Source organism: Canis lupus, chromosome 17, assembly GCF_003254725.2.
Source record: "Canis lupus dingo isolate Sandy chromosome 17, ASM325472v2, whole genome shotgun sequence".
NCBI lineage: Eukaryota > Metazoa > Chordata > Mammalia > Carnivora > Canidae > Canis > Canis lupus.
The window spans coordinates 57,026,390-57,033,146 of record NC_064259.1 but is presented as its reverse complement, the minus strand read 5'-3'; the positions used below and the strand labels follow the sequence as shown (position 1 = coordinate 57,033,146).

Genomic DNA, 6,757 nt, shown 5'->3' with positions numbered 1-6,757 from the left:
CAGAGTCATCAGTTTGTGCAATGTCATGAGTAAAAGAGTGAGACCCATGTTGGGGATAGTAATTAGCGTGGTTCAACTTAGCCAACATATTGGGTAAGTTTGGACAATTGAGGAAGAAGAACCGGACTGGTACACCGTAATAAAGAGACTTGTCTTCCATGCTAAGGAGTTTAGGCTACCCTAATATCAGTGGCAAGAGCTGGCATCAGATCATGGTTTCAAATGATCATTATGGCCAAAGTATAGAAGGTGTATTAGGGCTAAGCCTGAAAGTAGGGAGATGAAACTGGGGAACCATCAAAGGTAGAATGAGACATAGGAGGCAGGTTTCAAGCAATTTTTAAGAAAAGTTACCAGATAACTAATATTCACATAATGTACTTTGTTCGGAGCTTACATCTCACATTCACATGTTGAGGTTAGCACTGTTTACCACATATGAATGAAGAAACTTTACAAAGGATTCTTCTGTTGGTGGCACAGAAAAGTTCAATGATTTTCCCAAAGTTGTGGCGCTAGAAAGTGATGGAGCTGGGATTTGAACCCAAGCAGTTTGATTCAAGTCTGTGCTTTTCTCCACTAGACTATTCCACTGAGAGAGCAAAATAAGTACCAAAAATGTATTTTGAATGTTATAGTTAAGGAACACCTTCATGCAGGCAGAGATTGCTCAAGGGGAGTGTGGGACAGAAGGGTTGCAGTAGGTTGAGGATTGTGTGAACCTCTAGTAACTAAAGGCACCCAACTAATTTTACAGAGTAGCTTTGCTGGTTGTCATGACACTGAACTTCATAACATGCTTTTATTAAGAATTCTCACAAATGTTGAAGTGTAATAATATTTGGCACATTGTAGATACATCTGTTCATTTAACTGTCTAGTGGTTATTAAGCTTTTTGGAAAACCTTGAAAATCTGATGGAATATATGTGCCTTTCCCTAGAAGAATGTTCAGTGTACATGCAGGCATGCATACATACTGTGGGTGTTCAAGAACTCCACAAAAGCCTGTTCATGGTGTAGTGGTCCATGATCCCCAGTTAAGAATTCCCCAGATGCATAAGAGTAGAACTCAAGGAGTACTTCAGATAAGTACCCTGAAGCCTTGAAAACTGTCCAGCTATAGCGACTTTCTACAGTTTGAAATTTACTTTGTGGATGAGATAGATATATTCTTGAGAAATTGTGTAAACTGTCCCCTCTCCCCCATTCTGTCAAATATTTTCCTGTAATGCATTCAGGGATCTGATTCTATAGAAAAACTTTAAAAATTTGGTCCCAGCTCCTCAAATTCAAGTTTAAGGAATGTAAATTTTTTATTTTCTACTTTTATCACTAGGAAGTCTTGCAAAAGCAAATGAAAACAAATGGGTAATCACTCCTGCATACACAGCATTTACTAATATATATAAAAGAAAACATAATTTATAGTCCCATCTTCTTGGGAGTTTTCATTATTAAGGAGTTTAATGTTGATGACCACACAAGGCTCCTGGTTGGGAACCGACAGCCCTACTGGGTTGTCTTCAGACAGCTCAGCAAAAAGGCCAAGAGCAGTAGTTATACTCCTATAATTGCACATTAAGTGATTGGACCAAATAGCTTATACTGTAAGGGTCCCCAAAGAAAAATTTGTAGCATGTGTGACATAGTTTGAATAGAATGGGCAAATTGAGTCTTACATCCTATTCTTGTGTGTGTGTGTGTGTGTGTGTGTGTGTGTGTGTATTTTTTAGTGGGTTCCACACCCAATGTGGGGCTTGAACTCATGAACCTAGCATCGAGTCACATGCTCTATTGACAAAGCCAGCCAGGTGCCCCTATGTCCTATTACTACAGACATGGTTGACCCAACAGGATAAAATTCTCAAGCAATTTAATCACTTAGTTCTAGTTATTTCAAGTGCCGAACCTGAAACCATATTTTAGATTAGATTTTATTATTCTCTTAAAAATTTACTTCTCTGTCGTTTCTCCTTTTGTGCCTTTTTAATACTTTTGTCTTTTAAATCCTTGTCTGTTGTTTTTCATCCTTGTTTTTCATACATCTTATTTTATTTGGTCCTTTTTCACTCAGTCTCAATATTAATTTCAACATTTTTTACATCTGATTCACATAAAGTTTAGCAAAATGATTTTCAAGAAACAAACTCCCTTTTTTTTCTATGTCCTTTTGCCCTTCCTCTGCCTCGTCCTCATTTCCCCTTGCTTCTTTCTCCTTTTCCATTTTACTTCGTTTCCCTAGGTGCTGTTTTTGCTTAGGAGTTAATGTAATGCTACAACTTTGCTTCTGTAATCAAGTACTTTAGAATCAATTTATATTGACTATTTTTTAATTTATTTTTTTAAAAGATTTTATTTATTCCTGAAAGACAGAGAGAGAGGGAGTGAGAGGCAGAGACATAGGTAGAGGGTGAAGCGGCTCCTCACAGGGAGCCAGATGTGGGACCTGATCCCGGGACTCCAAGATCATGTCTTGGGTCGAAGGCAGGTGCTCAACTGCTGAGCCACCCAGGCATCCCTATATTGACTATTTTAGATCACCTATGCCTCTGCTTTAAGATACATACCCCTTTATAAAAAACTTCAAACAAAGAATTCAAGGACAAGCTCCCCTAGTTTGTCTCCTGTATTTAGGGCTTCAGCTATCCTTATATTACTGATAACTCCAAAATGTACATGTCTGTCCTCAAACTTGAGGTCCAGGCCCCAACTTTTTGCTGTTTATTGGATATCTGTGTTTGAATAGCCCATAAATACTGCAGTGCATCTAAACCATTAAATCTATTTCGGTACTCTCAAAGTGAGACCTAGACTCTGCTTCCTACTCTAGTTCTAATTTTTAGACCTCACATGCCACCCCTACAAGTCATGGATTGCATTTAATTCTTCTGTTTTCTCCTTTCACCTCTCAACTGTTAACCAAAATCTGTTTTCTGGGGGATCCCTGGGTGGCTCAGCGGTTTAGCGCCTGCCTTTGGCCTAGGGTGTGATCCTGGAGTCCCGAGATCGAGTCCCACGTCGGGCTCCCGGCATGGAGCCTGCTTCTCCCTCTGCCTGTGTCTCTGCCTCTCTCTCTCTCTCTCTGTCTATCATGAATAAATAAATAAAATCTTTAAAAAAAAAAACAAAATCTGTTTTCTATAACTACCAAAATATTTTTCGTACATCACTTCCTTTCCTTATGGCTTTAGATTCAAGCTGTCATTAAGTTAAACTTGGTCCCTTGTAGTAGAGTCCTTACTACTTTCTTATACATGTTCCTCTTTCAACTCAGTACAATCATGTTAATACCAGAAATATTCCTAAAGAGCTAATTGTACCCCTGTTTCCTTTGGAGTAAGATCATCAGTTTGGTTTCACAATCTCGCCCCACGGTATCACTCCAGACTCATCTGCTACCCCTTACCACCTCTTGTTTCTGAATTATCTAGCCTTCTCTAAACAGTCAAGCACTTTACCTTTGCCTTGGCTCATTCATACCTTCTCCCCAGACTTTTTAAAAATCCCTATCCTTTTTGCTTTCAACCTACTGAAGTTCTCATTTTTCAAAGACCCAGCACTATAGTCTCCTTTATATATCCTTCCTAACATTCTCACAGCCTTCTCAGCAACCTGGGAGAAGCTATGGATTCATCCTTTCATAGCAACTGGTTCGTATTTCTAGTGTGGAATTTACAAACAAAATAGTTTTGTAATGTCTGCTGTATACTTTGTGAAGTCCCTGAGGTAGACTCCCATCCATTATTATTCATGTATGTGCAAATCCTTGGCACTTGATATAATGGCTGACCTGGTGGAGGTACTAGGCAAATATTTTCGTAGAATGGGTAAATTGACCATAAACATTTATGCACAAGTTTTCTGGAAATGGGCTGCTCTGTATGTCATGGATAAACACTTATTTTGAACTAAAGGAGGAGAAAGCCAAAGTGGGATAAAGTGGTATAGGCTTAATAAGGGATGGGAAGAGGGGCGCCTGGGCGCCTCAGTCAGTTAAGTACCTGACTCTTGATTTTGGCTCAGGCCGTGATCTCAGGGTTGTGAGATCGATCCCCCAAGACAAGCCCCACATTGGGCTCCACACTGGGTGTGGAGTCTGCTTGAGATGCTCTCTCTCCCTCTCCATCTGGCCATCCCCGTCTTAAATAAGGGATGGGAAGGGGAAAAAGCACATGAAAACTAAGAACAAAACAACAGGAAGATTCTAGCAATGTATGGTGAACACATTGGAGAAAAAGAAAGAAATACAGCAAATTAAATTGATTCCTTAACATATGGAAGGTAAGAAGGTGAAGAGGGAGAAGAAATTAAAATGTGGAAGCTGGGATCCCTGGGTGGCGCAGCGGTTTGGCGCCTGCCTTTGGCCCAAGGCGTGATCCTGGAGACCCGGGATCGAATCCCACATCGGGCTCCTGGTGCATGGAGCCTGCTTCTCCCTCTGCCTGTATTTCTGGGATCCCTGGGTGGCGCAGTGGTTTGGCGCCTGCCTTTGGCCCAGGGCGCGATCCTGGAGACCCTGGATCGAATCCCACATCGGGCTCCCGGTGCATGGAGCCTGCTTCTCCCTCTGCCTGTGTCTCTGCCTCTCTCTCTCTCTGATGACTATCATAAAATAAATAAAATTAAAAAAAAAAATAAAATGTGGAGACAAATCTGGCTAGAAGAGAAAGTGCAAAAATCAAATAGACTGGCAGATGTCAGTCTGGAAATGTTTTCAGTTGGCCACAGAGGCATCATGCTCCTATGTTGTGTGGATAATATTAAGTGAGCTTTTCCTGCCACTTAACCCCTTGCCAATTAGTCATCTGAAAAAGTGGCTCCAGTTCAATGAAAAATACCTTGACCACCATGCCAAATGAAGTTAAGACATATTTTACCATGTTAAACAAACTGGTTTGGGGCACCTGGGTGGCTCAGTCAGTTAAGCGTCCAACTCTTGATTTCAGTTCATGTATGATCTCGGTTGTGAGACTGAGCCCCTTGTGGGACTCCATGCTCAGCACAGAGTCTAAGATCCTCTCTCTCTCTCTCTCTCTGCCCCTCCCCCCACTCGCACGTGCTCAGTAAATAAATAAATAAATTCCTGAAAAAATATTAAAACATAAAAGAAACTGATTTAAGTCTTAGTTGTGACCAACTGATGGCAATTTGTACCTGCCAAACTTAACCCCAATTGTTCCTTGCAACTTTTTTTTTTTGGGGGGGAGCAGCTCACTCTTTATTAATGGAAGGCCCTGGGTCACTTGGAGCTGGTGTACTTGGTGACGGCCTTGGTGCCCTCAGATACAGCATGCTTGGCCAGCTCTCCGGGCAGCAGCAGACGCACCGCTGTCTGGACCTTCCGGGATGTCAGTGTGGTCTGGCCCGAGTACTGGGCCAGCCGGGCAGCCTCGCCAGCCAGCCGTTGAAACACATCGTTCGCAAATAAGTTCATGATTCATGGCCTTGGAAGAGATGCCGATGTCCGGGTGCACCTGCTTTAGCACCTTGTAGATATACATCGAGTAGGTTTCCTTGCGCTGGCTATGCTTTTTGGACTTCTTATCGCCAGAACCACGGCCCCTCCCGGACTGCGGCTGCTGCCCATGCTCAGCCCCCATCCTCCTGCTGCCTACTGTGTAGGCAGTGAGGATTGTTGGGCTGGGCATGCTGAGGCAGGTAGTAAGACCTATAAAAATAAGGACTGAAGAGCATATCTATTTGTATGCCTTTTGTTTGGCCATTTACATCAACATGGAGAGCATTTATTTGCATACTTGAGAATTAAAGTACTTTGATTCTCAAACTGGTTTTTCTTGATTGTTTTCACATATATTTTTTTCATTTTGACACTACTTTTTCTTTCACCTTTCTCAAAACTCAGCTTTCCCCAATAGTAGAGTTGGGACTGAATATTACAAAAGTCTGCTTGCTAAAGATGCTTTTAAAAAAAAAAGAAAAGATGCTAAGGAACTTCCAAACAAAAGTTTAAGAAATTCTGCTGTAGCCAGTCCAGTTGCTTGTGGGATTTATGTAGATATGTTTGTTTTTGTCATTTTGGCTACAATAACAATATAGCCTTGCTTGGATTATATACAGAGCAGTGTATTTATTTTCATCAGTTAGGTAAACAGTGTAGTGTAAAATGGACATTAACTGAAGAAGGATAGAGATTTGTATGAAACCGCAGCAGAGACAAACTACTGCTGTCACATACAGCAATGGTCTGTCGGGCGACCAGGGGCGGGTAGAAAACACTGTACGGAGAGACAGGAGATTTGGTTTCTAAACCCAGCTTGCCAGTCTGCAGCTGTAAGACTTCAGGTTACTTAGGCACCATGTGCTTCAGTTTCCTATGGTTGGAAAATAGGAATGATATCTGCCTCACCTACTTCATGTGGACTTTATCATGAAGATAAAGGAGATAAAAATGCAATAATGGTCATGAAGTTTTTCTGAACCATAAAGTGACCTGTAAGTCCCACACTATATCACTATTATCATTACTATTCCTACTGTTCAAGGGAATAACTGGTGTTCAGTACAATTCTGTTTGTTTTTCTGGAAACTAACGACCTCGTTCTGTAATAATTTTAGTACTGATAGGGCGGTTTCCTGGTCTGGTTTTGTTGCAGAAGAATTTAGAAACCTTTAGCACAGTCCATTTCTCAGGCTATGATTTCATGTTCCCAGAAGAGGGCAGCAAAACTCCAATCTGAAGACCGCGACTTCCTCAAAGTGTCTAACAGTTTCCCTGAGGGGAAAACAGCTATACT

The 6,757-nt window shown here is 41.4% G+C and overlaps 1 pseudogene; it reads right to left on the bottom strand.

The window, feature by feature from the left end:
- Positions 1 to 5,205: 5,205 nt before the first annotated feature.
- On the bottom strand, positions 5,206 to 5,602 carry LOC118351122 (histone H2B type 2-K1-like; annotated as a pseudogene).
- Positions 5,603 to 6,757: the final 1,155 nt, after the last annotated feature.